This window comes from Haliaeetus albicilla, chromosome 12 (assembly GCF_947461875.1).
Source record: "Haliaeetus albicilla chromosome 12, bHalAlb1.1, whole genome shotgun sequence".
NCBI lineage: Eukaryota > Metazoa > Chordata > Aves > Accipitriformes > Accipitridae > Haliaeetus > Haliaeetus albicilla.
The window spans coordinates 40,176,025-40,199,854 of record NC_091494.1 but is presented as its reverse complement, the minus strand read 5'-3'; positions in this window follow the sequence as shown (position 1 = coordinate 40,199,854).

Genomic DNA, 23,830 nt, shown 5'->3' with positions numbered 1-23,830 from the left:
TTGCCGGGGAGCACGGAGCGAGCCCCTCCAAACCGCGGGCGAGCTCCGCAGCGATGAAGCTGGGCGAGTTTGCAAGCAGATGGCTCAGGACGTGCAAGTAGGTGGAACGTGCTCCTCACTGGTGTCCTGGGCTTGCGTGGGGCAAACGGCTGAGCTTTGGCCGACGGTGGGATGCACCACTGCCGGCTTAACGGTGCCAAAGAAGGTGAGTTCATACCCATGGACTTTAGCAGCTGTGGCAAAGCCTTTCTCTAGGCAATGATGTCCTTTGAGAGGGAATGCAATACTACGTGCAGCACGTGCAAAATTCCCATCTAACTCTAAGTACGGTGGTTTGCATCTACAACAACAGTTTTCATCCCGTGGCATCCCAACCACTCTTGCCACTGATCCGGCTGTTCAGGAATGGGGTTACTGCAGGTACTGGTGGATGCTGATAGCTGCTGCATGGTGATGGCTGCAAACAGCTCCTGTCACCTGGGGTTGTTTTAGTTTCCTTTTCCACTGGCATCTCGCAAAACTGTTTTAAACCAAAAATAGTGCTTTCTTCTGCCTGAAGAATGTAGAACAGCATTTCTGGAAAGACTGGGAAAAAAATACGGTACTTGTTAAGGTTATTTCAGTCATTCAGAAATTACTGACTTAGATAAATACATAACAATGAATAATATAATAACTATTTGTTCCAGCTCAAAATGATCTATAGCTTCTCCTTTTCACTGGGAATAAAGCTTAATCTATTCATATGCTTAAAAAAACCCAAACTGTTGGTGCCATTACGCAGTCATTAATTATTTTTGTCGTAGGTGGCTGGAATGTTGTTGTAATGAAATATGCATTTCCTTGTACTTGCAAGGAGTCATGGGCTTGTGTTTATCACGTAGGCAGCATAAGTTTGCTTAGAGAGAGTGGCAGGTATGTCATTGTCTCTCAGAAAATGTAACTTTTTTTTTTTTTTTTTTTGCTTTTGGGTTGTGTTCATACATATTAACATAGTTAACTTCCCCTGGGAAGAGATGCCTGATGCATCAGGAGGAGGAGGAGGGCAGCAGTACCCAACAGATCAGAGTGCCACAGAGTGAGGCACAGCAGGCTTCTCCAAAAAAACCCATCGCAAGGGAAGGAGCAAACCCTTAAAAACCCAACGGCGTATGTGTGTACGGCCCCGCGTCGCACCCCGCCACCTCCTGCGTCGGGCTGTCCCCCGCTGTGATGCTCGGAGGGGACCGCGGCACCGGTGACAGCACAGCCGCTCTGCCCTGGGGCCCGGAGGTGATGCGGTGGCTGCCTATGGGTGCTCAGGTGTGCTGGGGTAGAGGTGCAGCACAGCCCCCAGGCAAAACTTGTGCCATACGGCACGGCCCTGCCATTGGGTTGGGTCACCTCGTCCTCCCCGGAGGCTGGCGAGCCTCCAGCACGGTCCCCGGTCCCTCTCCAGGACTTGCACCATCTCGCAGCTTCCCTTGCTGCCTTTGGGACAGGACCCTCGTTAAACCCAGGCTGAGCACCTTGCCCGCTTTCACTGGCTCTTGCTCCTCCTTGATCGTCAGCGCTTCTCCTCTTGCAAGTCGCGTCCCAGGAGCGCTGCATTTCGTTCGTTTCTGAGGTCTTTGAAGGGGCTCAGGAGAAAGGGGAGACCCAGCGTCTGCTGCATGAGCTGGCCGTGCCCTCTAACACCGGTCCAGCTCCACCGAAGCCGAGCACAAACCTCGCATGAAGGCGCTGCTGCCGCTGCTCGGTCCCGTGTCCCCTGCCAGAGAGCATCCCGGGGGTGAGAACGGGCGCCCGGCTCCCCTCGGTGCTCTCCCTGTGCAGGCTCTGAACAAGTCCCTTGGGGGAAACAGATGCACAGACCGTGCTCTTGCTGGAGGAGGAGGAGCGAAGCCAAGTCCCTGTGATCTCCTGGTGTTATATCTTCGTCTTGAAGCGCTTATAGCACTCTCTCAGAAGTGCGTTTTCCATATAGATTGTCCACCTGAGGATACGGGATCCCTTTGTAGGCATTAGCTAGTTTAATTAAGTTTCACCGTACTTCTTTGAGGCAGGGAAATTATGTTCCCTGGGCTTTTACGTCTATGTAAACTGAGGCACAGAGAGGTTATGCATTCGCGGGAAAGTCCAGAGGCAGTTTACAGGAGATCTGGTTCAGGGGTAGTATTTCCTCAGGAAAGAAGAAAGAGAGGTCTTGAAAATCAGGAGGGAAAAATCCAAAGCCAGAAAAGCCTCAGAAAAGGGAAAATAATTTTTTGGAAAGCTACACATTGAAGCAATTTTAAATAAAGCATTTGGAAACAAAGTGCAGCAGTTAGCTTAAAATTAAAATCTTCTGGTGGGGAATAGGTTCTGCTTCAAACACCGGAGTCCTAAACATGGGTCAGCCCTTGGTTTAAGAAGGACCAGGAGGATTTTCAGTGTAAAATTAGAATTGCCAAAGGGGCGAACAGCATAAACAAGAAGAGAGGGGGGAAAGGATGCTGAGGTGAAGGACGGCAGGGAGCAGGTCTGAGCGGGGGCTGTAGAGGCATACAGATTGTGAGAATCCCTCAGTCTGCCTTAGAAAATGAGTTTTGTTTAGCTAAGCCTCAACTCAAACACACTTGAAAATTCAGAGTTTTACCAGCCTGGTATCGAGCTGTGAACAAGTCGCTATTGTTCAAGTGAAGAATGACATCCCTGTCACCCGCGTTTCGGGGATGCTGGGGAGAAAGCCTGGCTCTTCTGGGCAAGATGGGCACAGCATAGTCTTGAAGTGAAGCTGCATACATTAAAAAACACCAACATTTGTATATACAATAAGCAATGTCAACCCTTTGTCTTGCTCTGCCTGCTCCTCTTCTCCCCGGGGACCGATCCTGTACCCCCCAACAGAGGGGAACGGCTGTTTGCTGGGACCCAACATGTCTCGATACTCAGCAGAACATGGGTGCGCTCCGGAATGGGAATTCTTCCCTGCTGCGGAGCTGGGAAATCGTGGCTGCACCCGAGGTCTGTGCTTGCTCCCCGCGGTGCAGAGGTCTCATCCAGCACCCGCCGGCAGAGCAAGGCTGGGTTTTGGCAGCTCGGGAAATGCCTTTTCCTGCACGAGACATGAGAAGGGAAAAATCAAGAGATGAAAGCGTGGTGAGCTCAGACAGTGTGAAACAGCCCTGGGTGATGGGGAAGGATGGGTGGGAGATGTCGGCAGCCAAGCCTGGCTCGCTCTGCCCTTCGCCGTCGTTCTCCGCCGAGCAGGACCCTGCACGTCGAGGCGCTGGGGAGCGCTCGCTAACGTGCCAGCGGGTTTACTGACTGATTCTCGCCCGTTGGTGCTGCTTGGGCATCGCTACAAGAAACCTCAAACAGGCAGGAATGGGTCTGTTTCCAAGGGGAAGTGCAGTAGGCTCTGCTGGCAGTTGGGCTTCTGGAGCTGCTTGAGGGTTCTCTCGTAGACATATTGCTCCCACCAGCTTCCACTTGGGCTGCCGCTAAGACCTGAGGTGGGAAAGCGGTGTGTAACTGCCTCATGGTGGTATGGGTCAGCAGTACTTTTCTGATATGGGATGAATCCTGGCTGATTCTCCGGTTGCTGATGCTGTCCAGACCGTATTTACAATTTGAATGACTTAAAAGTGCTATTCTGTCATAGGAGAATGTCTTCATCCAGAGCAGATCTGCCACTGCAATGGTGGTGATATGCTTCCACTGCAGTAGTAATTCAAGGTGATATCAAAAGATAGTATCAGTAGTGCTGTCATTAGATACTCATCTGATCACAGACGTTAGATACTATCATGGTGTCTAGCCATCCGTGCTTGGCTCTTAAGCACCTGCGCTGGTCCCATCTTTCTCTCCATGACACCCCTCTCCAGAGCTGCTTTCGTAGCCTCCTCCTTGCATCAATGAGGAGGACGAGAGCTGGAAGTGTAGCACTTTTCCTCCTCTGTGGCCTCCTCTCACCCTCCAGCAATGTGCTGGAAGAGCAAAGAGCTGGTTGTGGGGTCTGCAGGGTGCAAGCGGAACACAAAGGAGATATGAGAGAGGAAAGGGTCCAACCTTCCCAACGTGGTCTACTCTAAGTCACCCAGGAGCAGGCTTCATCCACCAGCATGACTGGACCAGTTGGGGACTGGCAAAGAGGGGTCTCCAGCCTCGTATGTGGTGCCACAAGCCCCCTGAGCCTCATCCAAAGGCTGGGATACTCAGTGTCACTGTGGAATCAGGAGCATTAGAGCTGCAAATGATGTTGGTCATCACTTTGCAGAGCAGGGGGTTTATCTGTGGGCAATTCATGTCCCACAGAAGCTGGGGAAAAGAAAGCAATAATTGAAGCTCGTGCCCATTTAAAATACCTGACATCAGAACTGAAGCTGGTTTTTTCCATTGCAGAAATTATTTAGCCTTGAACCATACAGACCTCACTTGCTATTCTGCAATTGAAAAGAGTCTTTTGTGAGGATTTCTTAAAATAATTACTACAAAGCACTTCAAGAGGAATTCTGATTGTCGTCTATTTTTCATTTCATGCTTTCATGACATTTTTGTTCAAGGATGAATCTTTTATGAAATGTCTATTTTAGGTTACACCCTCCAGAACCTTATTATTTGCCTTAAAAAATCCATCATGGGCAGGAGCATATTCTTTAAGCTCTCCCATTAGTATAACTAAAGTCATCAGAGTAATATTACTATTCATGCAAAATAGGTGTCGTCTTTCTTTAAACCTCTTGGCAAGTGGTTAAACTGATTTTAACAAGTATGCAGTGCCAACTTCTTAAAGCCTTGAAAAGTCTGAAGATTTCCAGGCTGCAAAGGACTATTTACATGGTTAAAATTATACACATACCCCTCTACTTAAAACTGTCCCCTCATCACATAAGACCCTTGCAAATCCATTCTGACTTCAAAAGAAGGAAAAGTTCCTCTTCCAAGAATTTTTTTTTCCCTGTTAGCACAGCCTAGGCTTTCCAGGTTGTGGGAGCCACCACACTTAGCTCAAGAGCCAAATTTAGCTTGTAGTTTCATGGGTGCTTCTGCCATTGAGAGAGAAAATTAGTGGAAGGTCTTGTATTTTCAAAGCCTTTTGAAAATGTAATTGTAGAGATAAAAGACCTAAAAGATTTTAGAGATCCCGTTGTCCACTCTTGTAATACATACCCATGGTGAAAACATCACAAGTGATGCCACGAAATCCTGTGGGATGCTTTCTTCTGAGCTGATTATCAGGTTTACAGATTACACCTTGACTCCTCGGCTGTCCTTACCCCTCCGAATCCCGACTCCTTTCCCGCAATTGCTACAACAAATGACTCTTAATGACCCTGATGCTCACAGAAGGAAAACTTCAAAGTTGCATCCACGATGAATTCATGGGAACTAATTGTTTTAATTCATAGAAATGTTCAGGGCGGGATATTTGCAAGTTTATTCAGCCAAGGAGCAGAAACCCATGACGTGGCCAGCGCAGGCAGGTGTAGGTACGCAGGCAGAACCTACCCAAAGTATCTGCAGTCAGTCCGTAGAGTAATAAATCTGAAATGCCATCAAAAGATTAAAAGAGTTGTTCTCATCTGAGATCTGCAAGTTATTGGACTGCATTTGGGTAGCTGCTTTGGCCTGAATTCTGTATCTTTATTGCCTTCCCTCCTGGCCTGAAAACCTCTTGAGAAATTCATTGAAATTCTGATTTTCCCAGGAAGGTATCAAGCTAATGTCAGGGAAACCTGTATTTGTTCAGGATCCTTGTCTCATCTCCAGTCTCATATTGGAGGTTGTCTCAAGCACTAGGAAGTTACTGTGCTGATCCTAGCAGAAAAAAAAAGGATTTGATAAAGTGCTCTGGCACAGGACTCACACAAGCTATTATATCTACTACATGTGTTCCTACTGTATTCCTGTGTTTTCTTTTATTTTCTAACTCTTTTGAGCTGGGCTAATCTGCAAAATGGAGTAATATTTTCAGAAAAACGCTGCAAGTCATATGCTAGGAACATTTGTGTAAGTCCTCTCATTTTTACAAACGTAAGTCAGAAAACTGAGATGCCAACAACTGCCTTGAAGTCAAAAGTTGTTAAGATCTCAGGTTTTGATCTGGGTCATTGTTGGAAAAAAAAATAAAATATATACATAATGTGGTGGGGGAGTGGGATAAATGGTCAACCACAAAGCATGGATCCAGATTTGGATCTAAATACCTTTAAAGTTCAGGAGTGCTCATATCCTGGGAGCTGGTTCAAAGCCATCTCTAGATTACATATACCTGTCTGGTGTACTGGTTGTTATACCTGTCTGACTTGAAGAGTGACCAGAGGAATATCTTTCTTGCAAGCCTCTCATTAAAGAAAATATGAATTACAGAAAGTAACTCGATACCTACCTAGGCTTGTTGCCATACTGCTTTCCCACTTTCTTCAAAGGAAATTTATCCTGTATTTTGTGTGGATTCAAACCAACACGCAAAGGAAAATATGTATGTTTGTAAGCCCAGCAATCAGATGGGAATCTGCACTAATGGAGATGGAGAGATGCTGACTGCAACGTAGTCTGGTCAAAAAGTCTCCATCTTTATTTGCTGCTAATACTTTTGAGATAAAATATCATTTAAGAGAAAAAAAAAAAGTAGGAATTTTACAAAGTACTTGTCTGGTTGTGAAAGGTGTGCTGGCTGGTAGAATATTGTACTTTATGGGTGAAATAGGATGGTGATGGAGGACAGGCCAGGAGGTGACACTGCTGTCGTTTTTATAGCCCCATCATTTTCTCTGGTTTGTGTAGCACATACCGTGGTGCAACAACTGGCCCGGGACTCTTTAGGTGCTTTTGTAATAAACACAAATACTAGCGATAGTAATAATTTCACACGTTCCTCTGCAAATAGGCGATATGTATTCTTCAGCGCGTAATGATTTTTTTGGTGTGGTTGAGTAGTATTTGGGCGAGCGGCTTCATGAGCGGAATTGCAACGGCAAAATCCGAGCTGGCAGGCCCCGAACATTATTTTTTTAAAGCACCTCGGGATACCTGGGGTCTGAAAGGAAACTCTCTTTTATAACATATCAATCTCCACGCTTTCTATAAAGAGCACTGCGTTTATTTGCAAGGCTTCTGAGACGTGTTTCATGGTTTAAATCGGGCCATTAGGAGAATCCCCAGGAGCTGCCGGCAGTAGCAGCTGAGGCTGTGCTGGATTCGCGTCCCCAGGACGTGCCAGCCGCGAAGCCGAGCTCCTTCGCGAGACTCCCAACCCTTCGTGACCAGCTCATGACAGCACTAATTAAGCAGCAGTCAGCTCTCGCTTTCAAAGCGAAAATGCTGTCAGCAGGCGAAGGGAGAAATCCCTTTCCCTTGGCAGGAGGCTGGTTAGCGGGACAACTGCTGGACAAGACTAAGGAAAACACAAAGCACTCAGCCTGCCTTTCCACGTACAATGGGATGTGGATCTTTGAAATGTAACAGTTACGTAGTCGTCACCTTCTGCAAAGAGGTGAGAAGAAAAGTGGTGAAGAACAGAACCAAATTGCACTTTCCTGATTTTTTATTTATTTATTATTAAGGCTGTTTAAGAATCTTTTGATCTCACTGAGGTATTTATTATCACGGACTATTTGTTATGAATGGTGGCATCACTGAGAACCAAGGAGAATTAACTTTGTGCTGATTTTGACTGGCTTTACAGCAGAAAGCCTTGGGGCTTCGTAGCATGAAGGACCTTGGGTGCAGGTCCTCATCAAGAGGGGTAACAGGCAATGGGACCATAAACCGGGCAAGATCGCACCTCCTGATGGTGCGTCAGGGGGACGGGGCTCCTCGATGATGTGCCTCTGCCTGAGCCCCATGCAAAGCTGTAATCAGCAAATTAGGTTTTGGTGCCAAACACAGCATGGACTCTTTCTAAAAAAAACTCAAACAAACCAAAAAAAACCCCCAAAAACCCAACAGTGTCTCTGAGCCAGTGGCTGTGAACTGATTTTCCCCTATTCCCTGATTTCAGTTGGGGTGATCGCAGCTGGGGAGCAGACACCCGCCGCTCTGCGCCAGCGAGGTCTGCAGGGGGAAAAGGGGACAAAGCCATCTGTCCCCAACCAGTCATACTGGGAACCGCTGCTGGGGAGCAGCAGGAGAGGAGAGCGGGGATACCGGCTGTGTGGCCGGAGAAGAGGAAAATAAGCGGAGGCTCTCGGGCTGCCTCCCCTCGCCCAAGGGAAGCCTCTGCCCCACAAGCGATGCCCCCATGCCAAACCCCAGAGTCGCTGTTAATGGAATACAAGTAACCCATAAATAACGTTAAACACCGTACGGATGTCAGCAGGGTTTACGCTGTGCTAATAATTCCTTCCACAGGAGACTCATGCTTTGAACAGGATAATTACTAAGTGCTGGTTAAACCAGTGTGAATCCGGAGCAACCCCTGTGTCAGCCCAACATCTCCCCTGTTTCACACTGAAGCTGTGCAGGGCTCGTTACTCCTTTTATTTGGCCCCGAAATGCAGCAGTCGCTCCCTGATTTAGGCAGATGGGCCCCTCAGCTCTCCGTACACAGCACAGGCATGAGTGCACACTTTGTTGCATTGAGTTTATGGCGCGTTTTTACGGGAATACTGGTTATTTCTCAATGCTCTGCTCGCAGCTGTGAGCCACAACGTGGTTGCACGTTTGGACTTGCAGGCTCCGTGGCAGCACCTTCGTGTGCGATGTGCAGGACTTGCTGGTGGATGGGATGGGATGGGATGCAATGGGGTTGACCCTGCACACACTTGCACTGCCCAGATTTGCCCCCAGTAGGGTTTAGGTGGGTCCAAACTCTTGCCTGGCCTCTCTGGAGCATCAAATGTTGCTGAGCAAAATCCATCCCCTAATGCAGCCCCGTCTGCAGGATCACCCTCCAACGGTCGTGTCACACGTGTGACCTCCGTGGGATGAAATCAGCACCAAGCCTCCTCAAACTGGTTATAACGGAGGTTTACGGAGGCTTGATCCCAGGACCACTTGTTCGTTAGCTCAAGTGATACCAGCGGGTCCTTTTTCCTATCAGTAGAGGTTGCAGCACCAAGCCTCAGTCCTGCAAACTGCGTGCAGGTAATCGGAGAGGAAGGTTGTGTTAATTAACCTTGTGACGCGCAACCAGTGAAATTTCACCTGGAATATCCATCCTCCGAGCACCTAAAGAGCAGAACAATGTCAACAAATTGGACAGGATTCAGAGAAGAGCAATAAAAACGATGAAAGGGCTGGACTGATTTATGAGGAAGGATTAAAAGAGTTACATATGTTTAGCTTGGCAAAATGATGACTAAGGGTGGGATACAGTATCTGTCTGCAAGTATGAGAGGGGTGTAAATACCCAGGGAGGATGGGAATTACTTAGGCTGGTTCAAGTGGGAGTAATGAGATTAAATAAAGGAAATAATCTTTGTGACTGGGTTGAAGGAAAAAATTCTTCATGGTTAGGGCCTGTTTCCATGTGGAATAATCTCCCAAAGGAAATAGGTGAAGCCTCAGGACTTGAATCGTTGGAGGGGAGTTGGGGAAGCGGAGCAACCGGGGAAAACAACATGGGAGTTTGGAAAATGCCAATTCCTGCGATTCCAGCCGTGCCATGAAAGCAGTTAGGATGTTTATATCCAGCCATTAACCGATGCTTTGATGTGGGGAGGGAAATAGAGGGGGAAGAGGGAAAAAAAAGCCCAACAACAATTGTACAAATTATCTACATACTTAAAACTGCAAATTCAAAAGGGAAGAAATTCAAACCACTAGTGCAAGTTTCCCAAAGAGTGCCAGTGCCAAGCTGTCAAGAAGAATTGTGAAACCCCATCCCGTGGCGTGATGGGGAGAGAGCTGACCTTGTGCATCCAACGGTGCTCATGATCGCAGCCCCGAGCCCCTGCATGACAAGTGGATTGAGTGGGAATCAAAATAAAGCAATTAGTAGGCATCTAGTTACCCTAATAGCTTCTTATTTGTACAGTGCTTTCTCTAACAATAGTTATAAGAAAAGGTTTTTCCCCTGTAATCGTGAAAAGAAGTAAAAAAAAAAAAAGGTAATAACGTGAAGAGAGCAACTCCACGTTACAGACAAGAACCATATGTTGACTTATCATGGGAAATATGTAAATACAGGCTCGAGCTGATCCGGAGCACATGTTGTTAGTCATGAAGCAGCTATTTAAAATTCCACGGCTGGATCATTAACTTCACAGTATCCTTTATGGAAGACAACAGAGGGCAAATAATCAGAGTGGCACTGAAAATAGCCTTTTTCTGAAGAAATCTCATTTAACCGAGTTTTATAGGAAGTCCTTTGTGATCCGTCAGCTGAATCAGAGCGGGGGCTCCTCTACGCTAGTGAACTGGGATGGCTTTTTCCCGCACCAGTAACATGTCCTGGCTCAGAAATTCCCTTGGGATGCTCAGATTACACCAGAAATGGTCCCTTCTCATTCTGTCTGTACCAGGGGAGCAAAATAGCTGCAGAAAGTGCTAACTGATTGCTCACCTCTAGTTGCCATTTGAAATGTGGTTTGCCTGGAAGGATGTGGTGATTGATCACAAGCTAGGAAGAAGGTTTGTCCTGTGGTTTCTCTAAAGCTGTGGCTGTGCAAATCTTGTTCAAATCTTTGCTTTGCCACATATTTTCTTAGTCATCCCAGGCAGGTCACTCCTGCCTATCATCTCTTTCTTTTCTCAGTCGATCCAGACAAGACGACTTCTCTCTGGGACCAGCTGTGATCAAAGGAGGTCTAGATTGAAAGAGATTCCATAATTAGGAAAAAACCTCATAAAATGCAAGAAAGAGATCCTGGACCCCAGAGAAGGCTCTGCCTTAAGCAAACGCTTTAGAGCAGTGAAAGGATGGATTTGGACTAATGCAGTAACCTGGATGGGCATCGCCTCATCCCTCTTGGGCTGTACAAGGAGAAAAACCTCCCTGAAGCCTGTTCGCTTGGCCTCTGTTTCGGCATTTTTGTGCAGGAGCTTCTGCGGAGAGCCCTTGGCAGGGTGAAAGGCTGAGCAGGCTGCAGCTCAGGCAGGGGCCGGGGTTAAAAGCATTGCTAAGCCCAGTAAATTGGGACCAAACATGTCAGTATCCTCGGTTTCCATCCCAGAAAGTTGGCGTGAAGCAGCATTTTGCAGAAGTTCTGATTTGCACATGCTTGGGTATTGCTCGATGCTTAAAAAAAAACCAACCAAAAAACCCCAAAACAACAAAAAACCCAAACAAAAACCCACAAAAAAATCATTTGGGTACCATCTTGCTCTCTGTGAGATGCTGTGTAAGTGGTCCATGGGCTGAGCACATTTTGAGGGAGATGGGAAGGGCTTGAAAACAGGAGCAGGTCAGGCCCCGCCACAGCATCTGTCCCCATGTACCTCTGGGCTGCTGAGAAATGCAGGCAGAGTCCGTGCAACACAGAGACCCCTCCATGATTGGAAAGGCCTCAGCAGACTTTATTATGGGGCAGAACAACCTGCTTAAGATGATTTCCCCATCTGATTGCAATATTTTTGCAGTAATTGGGAGGGGTAGAGGGAAAGGGAACAGCTTCCATCACTTGGTGTCTCCTCCTGTGGCAGCAGCTCCTGACCCCTGTGCCATGCAAAAGTAGCAGCTTTGCTGTTTTGTTGCAACCACCCCCCCCAAAAAACCACTTGGGTTTATCTTCACTTACTAAAAGTCTAGAAAAGCTGCCATGAAGAGGTGTCCATGAGTGGCCTTCTCAACCTCAGACACAGAGATCATGTAAGAAAAAAATACAATGAGATGTGGCAGTAGCGGAAGCTCTCGGGGGGAAAGCTGGGCTCGTAGTCAGTGGTTCCTCCTGCCCTTTCTTTTGCGTGATGTTTAGTTTCAAACTCTGGTGTCCTGACGGCTGGCACACTATGGGATGAACTGCTTTTGCCTTTTCATACTTGTCTCACCTATTAAGAAATGCAGACAAAAGAATTTCTCCTCCTCTCCCCCCAACTTTAATGTGAAGCACCACTTCTTCCACATTAAAGACAAGCGTAGATAGAGTCTGGCTATCTGCCAAGCAATTTAATCTCCCTCTATTTAGCTGCGTAGGGCCAAAGCCTGGGCAGATGTGACTTGGCCAAGTTGGCTTCAGATCTGGTCCTTGCACCCACGGTGGGTGCCCTGACACGGCCCCAGTGTTGTCCCCGCATCGCTCCCAGCCCCTCATCCCAGTCCTGAGGGCATCGCTCAAACCCGCCGTGCTCCGTGTCCCCTGTACGCAGCCCGTACGGGTCACCCGCGCAGCAAGTGCCACCGATGCTATCTCAGGGAAACGCTGCGGATTAGAGGCAGGCAAGCAGCGTGAGGACGGCGGAAGAAAGGAGTCTGGGAGAATCGAAATCATCAAAAAGTTGTTGGAAGGAGTGAGGGCTAAAGGGGAAGCTTAAAGGAAGCCATTAATATTAATTCAGGGAGATAACAGGAGTTCAATGACCATATGAAAGAGGGGAAAAAATCACAACTGTAAGTGCAGGAGCCACTGAGGGAGACAGGAGCCACTCAGAAGTGCTCCACGTGGAACAAATCCTCAAGTGATGTAAATCTGGAGGGCTGCGTCTGGGGTTTGGGAATTGCAGGTGACAGTGGCTGATGTGACGGGGGAAATAAAGGGGAAATAGGGTGGCAAACTGGCCGTGTCAACCAAAGGACCTTATGGGGTGTCTCGCTGCCCTTGGGGACGTGATGGGGTGTCTTGGTGCTCTTAGCCATGGATTGTACCCGCGCCACCGCTCAGAGTTCAAGTTTCCAGCTCCCTTAACGCTCTACAAGACAGAGGAGCAATCGTCCGTCCTGGGGTTTAGTGCAAGGCCGTGACCCTGCCGATAGCTGCCTGTGTCTTAGCATTAATGGTTAATTAGGTGCAGAACTGGGACCTGCTCTGATAAGCTGCCCCAGGGATGAAGCTAATGCAAGATAGTCCAGTAGTGATGATCATCTGATCTCTGATACCCACCCAAAATATGCCGTAGCATCTACTGAGAGCGTACAAACACAGACTGGAGCAAACTTTTACCTCCCAGCAGCATATCCCCTTCAAGCACTCTCAATTCAAGGTTTTTTCTTTACTTTGCTGCTGGATCAGCTACCTGAAATGCAAAGCACAGGGGTGCGTTATCCAAATTGCACCTTGGTTTGCCTGGGTTTCTTGGGGCAGTGCTCAGCTGTAAGACTCAAAGCCACCAGGAGAGCACTGCAAAGCAGCTGCTGCCACTCAGCTTTAATATTTGATTTCTTTCTTGATGTCCAGGCTGTGCGTCTTGTTTATTTTTCTTCTCTGTTATTGGCCTTGTTTGCTGTTCAGCCCTGTAATTTACCACAAGAGAAACATCACTCTTTTTTTTTTTATTTTATTAATTATTATTAGGGTCTTACAGTGCTGTAAACCACAGGGTGAAACCTGTTCCCGTAAAAGTCCAGGTGAGGTCTGGGGGAATGACAGATGGATCTACAGGAGGTGAATTGCCGGGGAGGTGACGAGGGGTCGGGCAGTGATGCTGGCAGGACCGTGTCCCCACCAGGTGCCAGGCGCTGTGCCACGCACCCCATGGCCGCATCCAGCTCGGGCTGTATCGCAGCCAGTGTCGTGACTTTATACTTCTCTGTGCACGCGTTCAGTTTTAATGGGAACCACAAATCTGGCATCTTCTGACTTCCCAGCACTTGAGTTGACAGTGTAAGCCTGGCTTTTTTTATGTCTCTTATTAAATAACTTGACAGTAGCTCGGTTAAAATAATATATCTTACACAAATGCAGCAATTCTTGAATCACGCCATGCCAGCAAGGTTTCGATCGCGCTTTTCATGTGATTCTGCCGCAAAAGGGACAAAAAGTTCACAAATCTGAATCTTAGGCGCCATTTGTAGTTGCACGCTAGCAAAAGCAATTAGTCCAAGCGGGCTCTCGATCTGGGTCAGGATGATGTCTCTGTGCTTCTCTCCAACGCACGGCAGTGCCACCTGGGTGTGCAGGTGGGGACAACGGTGGGGACAGGGGTATGCAATCGGGGTGCTGCTGGGGTTGAGAGGTCCCAGGGGCAACGTGGGGTAGGGACCTGCGTGGCAGCCCATCTTTTGCAGAGCTATGAGGCACGCGATGCTGCGAGCCCCAGCCCCCTTCTTGAGGCACTGTAGACGTAGCAGGTGGGAAGCTGTAACGAAACCGCTGACTTTGCTATCTCCTGATAACAATGAGTTTGTTTAAACTTTCATGATTTTTTGGGGGGGGAGGAAGCAATGTTTGCTCTTTTGTTGGTTTTTTTTCCCCTCTTGTGTTTTGACAGTTTTGTTTCACTGGGGCACTTTTATGAGGAGCGTTTTATTATTTTACTATGTTATTCATCTGCATTTTAATTGCACTCAATAAAACTTGAAAGCTCCCAGCAGAGAAAATCCTATAGTACTTCCCATCCTGTCCCACTGGGGACGAATTGCTGAGGTCATGTCGTTTGTCAACAAACAGGGCTGAACCCTTTGTAAGAAACACACTGATTTTCCTGATGTATAACAGTAACAACTTTTAATTGGTGTTGTCAAATGGTTAAATTTAACCTGCCTTCATTTTGGGGCAACAGGGTGTGTTTTGAACAGAGCAGGTACTGTTTGGAGGCAGGACAAGAAAGATCCAAGAGAACCAAACCTTCTTGGGTGAAATGTGTCATCTGAAAATCCCTGACAAATGCTGGTACCCAAAATACTGGGGAAGGATCCACGCCCCTGCAACAGCTCCGCTTTGCATCCTGCCCCGTACACCACCAGCGCTGTTTGGGTTTGGGTTAACTCTGCAGAGAATTATCTAAAACCCCTTCATATTCGCCTGGTACTGTTGGGTTGGGTTTTGTTCTCTAATCTCCAAACCCCAAAAATTCCTCGTTAAATGCCTCCGGGGAAATCCCTGAGCCCCTCCGCGAAGCTCTGCAGGGTTTGGAGAGCATTCCCCATCCAATGTGGGAGCACGGCTGAGGGGCTGAGCCCACCCTGATCCTGGTTCCTCAACTGCCCAGACCCACCTGCCAGGATTCAACCCCCCCAGTGCCACCACAGCCAGCTAATTCTGCATGCGTGCATGAAAACAATAAAAAATTCATCTGCATGTCAGGGTTAGACCTGCAGGTCTCTGTGCTTGGGCTCTGTGCATGAGACGTGGAGCTTGTGCTCGGTTCCTTGCAAGCACGAGCGCAGGCCAACATCTTGAGCTTCAAAGATTATGGCCTGTAAATCACTTTACCCTCCACCTTTCTGTGGCTCTCCATTGTCTGACAGTCTCTTTCTCCTTGTAATTATTAAAGAGAGGAAAAAAAAAAAGACAAGTTAAAGTTTTCATGCAGAAAGTGAAGCAGCTCAAATTGCATCCAGAAAAAAAAAAAAAAATAGTCTTCTATTAAAACATCATCCATCCATTCCTTCCCCCTGCCCCCAGCTGATATTTAAGGGGATCAGAAGCAGAATTGCAAGGCAGCATTTAAATCAGCCCGGCTGCTAGCTTCATATATTAGTGCACCTGTGTTTCTCATCAAATGTGCTACCAAAAGGACTGGTTAAAAGTGCTTTGATCTGACTTTAAATATCCCCAAACATCAGGAACTGGAGGTATTTTAATCTGATTTTACTGGAACTGTGCCGATTTAAGGAAAACAGAACCCAAAATTAAGTTCATATTTTCCATCAATCCCTGAAGTTTGGAAGGAGGAGATTTTTACTGTGAGCGGGGATGGCAGGAGAACAACCTCAGCTCTCTGCTATCACTGTGCTTAGCGGTTGGTCGCAGCAAGGCAGGAGCATCTTTGGAGCAGCACTCTGCCATCAGCTGCTTAGAGCAAGAAATTTGGTGCTCCTTCCTTTTTAGACTTTTTTGGTGGTTTTTCTTCCTTCAGTTTCTTTCCCTGCTGCATTTAAAATCTGAGTTTATCTCCGTAACTATAAAGCATGGGAGATGTTCTCACGTGCTGTCTCTCACAGCAAGCACCTCGAAAGAGGACGGTGTTTCTCCTCCTCGGGTTTGAACGCGACTCCTCTGGTGCAAAATCCTGAGCGTGATTTAAATGCCTGGGGTCTGATCTCACCTCAGCCTGCCTTACTCCATCGCACACACCCATTTCCCTCGAGGGACTACTAGAAATCCTCTCTCTGTCCTTCCCCATCCTGCTCCAGCCTACAGCCCTCCAAGCGTGGAGAAGTTCTCCGGAGCATCGGTGGTCTCTCGTTAGCTCCCAGCCACGTTTGCAGAGCGGTCTGGCAGGATCGAGCCCAGAGACTCAAACGAACCCCTGTTTGTTTCCTGCACATCCTATTTTCCCTTCCCTTTGCTGTGTTTGTGCAAGGCAAAGCCGGGCTTTGACACGACGCTATTATTAGCTCCTTCTCTCCTGCGTCAGAACCTCGGTTGGTGTCACCTGGCAGCGCCCCGGTGACTTGGAGCTGAGGATTCAGCCTGGAGAGCAGCTTTAATAAGGAGTTTATTCTCAGGCTACCTGCTCAGCAGATGTTTCTGTTTGTTTTGTTTTATGTTTACTTTAATTCTGCTCCTAATGTGCCTTTTATAATGTCTTCTGGCAGTACTTCTAGACCTGCACTGGATGGATGATAGCCTCTGTTGTTAAAGGCAAAGCTTGGGCGGCTCTGAGCTGCGTTATCTTCAGATCTCTCCGGTTAGACTTAAGTACTTGCTAAAACGCCCAGCTGTAAGCTTTTTTCCCAGGACAGGACAGGATTTTCCCAGTGCTCCCGTGCGTCTTTCTGCTCTCCTTGCCCTCGCAGGAATCATTGCATCTCGCTGTGAACCACAGAGCAGGTCCAGCTGCTGCCCCCTCCGAAGCCCATCTCTTACCCAGCCACAGCCAACAGGACCAAGCTGCAACATGCTGCAGAATCCCTTTCACTTTGTTCCTGGATAAAACCCCTTGATTTTAAAAAGTAGGATTTTTCAAGCGAATGAGGCTGGCTGAAGCCACAGGAAAAAGAGACGTATAAGCACAGAAAAGAATGAGACCACTCTTGGTGTGGTGGTTGGCTCATAAAAAATAAGATGCATGCCCAGACAAGACAGGCTGAAAGATTATCTCCTACCCTGAGGAAAAAAAGAAAGACTTTTCTTTTCCCAGTGGCCGATTGTTTGGCTGGACATTGATTAAGAGCTCGGGCTCGGATAAAGGCTGGAGGGTTGGCAATAATATCAAAAAGGCAGTCGGAGTTTGGGGCCAGCCAAGTTGTCATTTCCTAATACTGCTGCTGCTGTCATCCAGCCTTCTAGGGCACTGAACAGTCTGGAGTGAACTGTTAAAAAGTATTTTAAAAAATAAAGTCAAACCCTTATTCCAGAGCGGTTCTCTCCTCCACAGACCCAGCTCAGCCTTCTCTTGGATATTGTGCTAAACTTCAGCATTTGATCAAAAAAAAAAGAGAAGATAAAACATATAGGTAGAAATCAATGGAGCCTTTAAACACTGCGCTGTGAAAAAGGCTGCACTTTACTGTTGTCTTTCTGAACCCTGTGAAATGCTGGGAAACTGTTTTTAATAAACAAGAGTTCAAACAGTGGGGCTCCGTAGCCAACAGTCACGCCTTAAACTCTAAACTTTACATGAAAACTCTCAGATCCCTTTGAACTCTTTTTTTCCTCCCTGGCAGAGGATTCCAGTGTTTATGCATTTTTTTGAGATTGCTGGCGGGATCATGAGGAGGGTTTTAATATTTTTTTTAAACAATCTCCTGCCTTCAGAAACCATTAATGCCCACTAAGAAACATCAAGGCATTGCTTTGAAGTGCCTTCTGGCTACAGCCCTCTTACACTCTTTGGTTACTGTGCAATCAAATAATTAAATGGAGTCTAAAAAAATTCTTTTACCTGGTAATTAAACACCCCATGTTGGACAGTTGCAAGGGTTTTTAAAGGCATTGCGAAGCTACAAAGACTTGAAACACAAAAGCACTACATGCTACTAGAATAAGTGAGTAGACACTTTCTCCCTACTTTGGCAACCTGTCACGCAGGCAAGGTACGAGCTCAGCCTCCTCTCCCCGGCTTAACCAAGGTCAGGGCAGCGAATCCCGAAGGAGAAAGGACAGAGCAGAGAGTCATAAATTAGCAAAGTTAAACTCTCAAGCTTTTTTTTTTTTTTTTTTTAATTTTCATTTGTTTGTTTGCTTTGGAATAAACAGTAAGGAAGAAAAAGTTGGAAGTAGTATTTTGGCTACTTCATCAAATGTTGAATTACGGGCCGGCGGCCATCCCAAAAGGCCATGAAGCCCGATTTGGACACAAGCCGTCTCTGAAGGCTTTGGGCGTTTGGCTCCACGCGGCGCGGCGGCTCTCGGGGACGTGAATGTCCAAGCGAACGTCCCCGGCGCTGGGCTGGGGTTGGCAGGACTCAAAGCTCGTCCTTCTCTGGAAGGCTGCGGAAGAGCAAGGGCATTTTGGTGACAGCTTCCAAAGAGCGGGGCGGGTATTGCAACGGGGTGTGTTGCGATCCGGTGGCCAATAATAATTCCCTGGCTGGGAGGAGAGGGAGAGGGCCACCTCCTCTGCTCCTGCGGAAATTCGTCTCCCTTCAAGGTACCCTTTTGATGGAAGCTTTCTGAAACCTGGTTGTTTCACTTCCCAGAAGTTAGCTGAGAAAGTTTTCTCTGGTTCCAACCTAAATTGGCCCTTCCTTCCTGGAGCTCTGCTTTGATCTGGGCATTTGAATCTCAATGCAAAACTCTGGTGCTTTGCCTGGTTTTTGCATGGCAACAACACAGGGCAGGGTTTAACCCCTCCCCAGCCGTTCTGGCTGGAGCAGGCTCCCCACCTACACGCTCCGTCAGCTGCCCCCTCGTTATTCCCAAATCATCTCTGGATACTAGCCGGTTTTACAGCCTCTGTCCCAGGAGCGGTGTCCGGTCCCCAAATTCTGCCTTTCGCCTCCGTCCTGCTGGGGCTGGTGGGAGGTTGGGTGGTCTCTGAAGGCAAAGACCCCTCACCTGCCATGTAATACTTTAAGGTTTATACCTGTAGAAGAGAGACGCTTCGGTTAGCAACTTGCTGTGGAACGTTTGGAAAGGACGTTGTGTTTGTAGCGCTACCAGAAACCTTTAGAGATGTAAGGATTTTAGGAGAAAAGAGCTTTGGAAAAGGCACAAACCATTTGTTCCGAGCTCTGCCAGGCTGCTGCAGCCACCTGCGAATACTTTGAAGGGGTGGAGAGTTTTTGCTGGACTCCTTGTTGTTCATATTTTAGGGCTGGATGAGACCTTGAGGGATCAACCGGGGTCCCTCGCAGGGACGATGCTGAGGCTGCAGCGCGTCTCCGGGAAGCAGCTCTGCAAGTGAGGGGGAAAGGGAAGAGCCAAGGCAGGAGCATCCCGGCCACGCATCCCATTTATCCTTTGACTTTTGAAGGATTTGGGGGGGGGAATAAGAGCTCGCTTTGAGCTGGCACAGCAGAAGGCAAGAAGAAGGGGAAGGCAAGGAGAGCTGCCACGCCGGTGGGAGCGGGAGCAGGGAGTGCTGTGACTGCAGATGAAGAGGCAGCGCTGGCGACGTGCATTAGGAATGACGAGGCGGTTGTTTCAAAGCAGGATGAACTGTAGGGTTCAGAGATGTTCCAGACTCCTGCAGGGCCCGTGACAAATGTCGAAAGCCAGAATTCCCAGAGGGTATTTCTGTTTTCTTTTTAAAAAATAATAATAATAATAAAAAAAAAAAATCTACCTGTCAAATCTTATCAAGTGAAGCGCTGAATTAAGGCAGGCAAGACTTAATGGGCTTTCTTCCCTAAAAATAGATCTTCTCCTGAAAGAGATGAAGGGCATTGCCCAGGGAGGTCAGCCAAAATTGTCTGAAATTACGCTATCACCTAGATCTGATGTCCAAAATTAGCCTCCGCTCTTGCTATGTGGGTTCAATGCTCTCTGAAGATTAAACGCATCACAACACTCATCTAATTTAAAAGAGAGGCTAAAACATACGGCATGCCAAGGTTTAAATATTAGAAAAATTCAGCTTGGGACTCCTCATTATGATTAGTAATGTGCTAATGAAGGCAAGGGGGAAAGGAGTGTGTGTGCAGGGCTGTGCGAGAAGGCTGGGCAATGCTGCGGGCAGGAATCAGGGACGTTGCTGGGAAGAATGGAAAGGACCTGAACGAGAGCTGCTTTCACCTTCCAGAACTAGTCTGATCTTTTTTCAGAAGGGGAAGGAAGATGATTTGACTTAAATAATTCTCCAGCCTCCCCTGTGTGGGTGTTTTCTGGGCTCTGTGATTAAGAGAGCGCGTTTGAAAGCAATGGGATAGGAACCTCATTTAAAGACCGAGTGTTCCTTTCTTTTTTGCTTTTTAATTAATCTGAGGTTGCTACTGGAGTGGAGTAGTTGGATGAAGGTGTTTGAGGAACATGAGGTTAATGGAAGGTGAAAGAGGAAGGGAATAAAATTGCCAATACGAGCCAAGCAGAGTGTGAAGCAGCAGATGCTCCGGCCCAGCCGGCGCACGACTGACTCATGGGTTTAGAGGGAATAAACTCCTTCGGTGGAGGGGAGAAAAAAACCTCAGGGACACTTGGAAAAGGCTGGGGGGAACCGGTAGCCCTGCTGATCCTGGGAAAAGGAGGGAGTTTTCATAGGACTTCACCAACGCAAAGCACCCTCCCCAGTACCGGCACCGTTAAAAATAACATATAGTCTATCTTTATGTTCATGAAGGGAGGGGGGATTTTGTCATTGTTTTGGGGTCTTTGTTTTGCTGTCTGAGAAATGGGTTTGCAGAAGAGCACTGGAAGGGTACGGATAGAGTTGGTGTGCCCTGCGATGGTATAAATGGTGCGTCGTGAAGGACGGGATGGTGCAGAGGGGCTGCGGGATGGTGGCACGTCACTTAGTCTGTGCGTCGGATTCCTGGAGAAAGGATCCCCAAATTTTTGCTGTCTGGCTGGGAGGCAGCCGGCATCCCTCCTCCACCCCTCGCTACCAGGGAGGCTGCCAGGAATTTCGGGGGGTTGAGTTGGTTTTACCAGTCGAGACCAGTGTTGGATGCGGGGTCATGTATCAGGGATGCTTGTCCGCCCTGCCGCGGGGCTGGGCCACCTCTTCCCAAGGCACAAACTTCTTCTGATGCCCCATGCTGGAGAGCTCGGGTCAGCACCCTCTGTCACCACTGGTTTCCAGCACTGACACCGTAATTGCCTCCTGCTCTCACACCAAACGTCAGGAATTGAAAAATCAGAGATGGAAATCATGACTTGAGGGGGTTGGTAATTTTAGTTTATTTTATATTTTATTTTATTTTATTCGAAGATCGTGATTTTGGGGGCAGCCTCGTGGATTTTTGGATGCCGACTCAGATGTTTTGCACCTTTTGAGCCAGGCAACGCCAAACATTCAGGGTAGAGAAGAACAAAATATGTCACTTGTATCTGCTGTGACCTACCCGCCAGCACGGGGGCCAGCGGAGAGGCCCGTGAGCAAGGGCTGGGATGCTTTTTGCATCCAAATGCTGCCTATTTTTTTGCTGAGGGAAGCAAAACTCACATTTCCAGGGTCCTTGTCCCCACTCATCTCAGAGAGGAGAACTGACCCCGTGGCTGCCCCCTCCCCAGCACAGCCCAGCCCCGCTCCCCACCGCTTCCAGCCTTTCTTTGGGACCGAGCAAGACCATTGCTCATTGCCACATGCCCCCAACAAATCCCAGCTGTGAAACACTTGGGAAAGTGGTTTTTCTTCCCCCCAAAACCCTCTAGGCGATGCATGTTCATGCTTCCAAGCCCTCTGCTCCCTCCGGGCTCCGTGGCCCAAACGCTCCCGAGGACCGTTAAAGGTCCATCAGCGCGTTTTAATTGTGCAGTAACCAGGGCCGGTGTTTTTGTTGGACCGTGACCCAGCCTGCAGAGCAGACACGCGGCTTTGAAGCTTGCCCGGCCGCCGCTTGCCCTGGCCACGCCGCCAATTATCCGCCGTGCTATGGTCTAACACGGGCAGGTTTACCTACCTCCGTGGGTGTTGTGGGGCTTAATGAATGTTTCCAGCATGCTTTGAAGATGAAATATGCTCTAAGTGTTAAGTATTAGTGTGATTTAAGCGTGCGGAGCGGTTAGGTCTCACTCGCACCGTCCTTCCTGCAGCGCTCGAGCCCTGCTCAGGTTTGTTTTTGCAGAGCAGGGCACTTGCTATTGATGTCGCTTCTCTGGAAGGACCCAAACCAGGACATTTTGGCAGGGACCGTAACGCTGCAAGCAGCTCTGTCGGCACTTTTTTTTCAGCACAAGTTTACATAGCTTTTGTTAAACCCAATAAACTCAAGCTAAACTAAAAAAAAACCCCAAAAAACCCCGCAACAAAACACTTGGGTCAAAATAAGGCTCTTGCTCCTTCCCCGTATTCTGTACCATTTAAAAAAAAAAAAAAAATGGTTGGATGTTACACTTTTTAAGCTGTAACAGTAGAACTTTCCCACGCTGCCTCTCCATTTAGCAGCTGACAAGCCAGACCTGTAATCACGATCTTTATCCCAAGACAAGCTAAAAAACAAAATGTTTCTGAAACGCTGAAGGTAGGTGAACATTTTCAGAGTGTCACACATTAAGGTGGCGTCTAACGAGCTCCATGTCCCACTTATAATTGAAACAGAAGAGAGTATTCACTTTTCATTCATTTTAAAAAGACTATTCAAATACCCTTTCATCTCTGCTAAACAGCCTGCCATGTATTTGAAGCCATTTTATATTTTGTTTCTACAGACATCCAAAAAACAGAGGTGAGTATTTTGGAACATTGATAGAAAGATGCAAAGGCTTGTGAGGCACTGAATGGCTTCAAGCTGCCTCAAACACATTCATCTTCCCAAGAAGAATTAGGCACAGTGTGATTCATTTTAATAGCAGAAGAAAAATAATACTACGATGTAGTGCTAAGTTCCCAACCTTTGATGGTAGACTAAAAAAAGAGAGAGAAGGGGGAAAAAAATGTATCTTTCTTCCCTTATGTTGTTGAAGTCTCCCTACACCCATCCGTTATGTCCAGCTTATCAATTAAGATGAACCCCATGAACTTCAGATGGTTTTTTTAAAACAAGGCACCATCCATTTAAATGTGTAAAACTGCCTGCAGCTCCCTTGAACTGCAGGATTCAGTCCTGAGCTCTGTGTACTCGGTGTGAAGTTGAGCCCTTTGATAGAAGTTTTACTGATGTTTTAAATGAAGTCTTCTCATACACACAAAATAACCCAGATAATTTAAAGCCTCATAGAAAAAAATAGGGTGGAGAGAGAAAAAAAAAAACCACCCTAGTTGGTGCCATTGGTCTAGCAAAAGAAAAGAGGCTGGCTTTGGTTACCAACAGGACAGACCAAAAGCATTTCCACAATTGCTTTCCCAGGGTTACTTGCTTGAGCCGGGGAAGGTCTGGGCAACAGCTGGGAGACAAATCCATCCCTGGTATGGGCAGCTTCCCTCAGGAACAAATTAAGCTCGTTCAGCTATAAAATAGGTTTTGTACCGTAAATACCAGTGAGAGGGAAGGTGCACGGGCAAGAGCTCCCTGGCGTTTGTCCTGCTCAGCCGCTTCCATCAAATCTCCCCAGTTCGTCTCGGCCAAGGCAGCCACATAAGCCAGGACTTTACAAAGCTGGGTTTTGCTCCGGCAGGTGATGCAGGTGAGCGGTCCCAGCTCAACCGCGTCAGGGTAAGGCTGTGACCGCCCTCCATCGCCTACCGATGATATGCCATGGCCCTGCAGGAGAAGCAGGAGAAAGCCCCCACTCCTCCGTCAGCCTGGTCTCTCCCCATCAGGTAGGCTCGGCAGTGCAGTCAGGGCAATAAGGCTATGCTAAATTTGTAGCTGAGTTACCTGAAGGAGCTGCAAATGATTTAA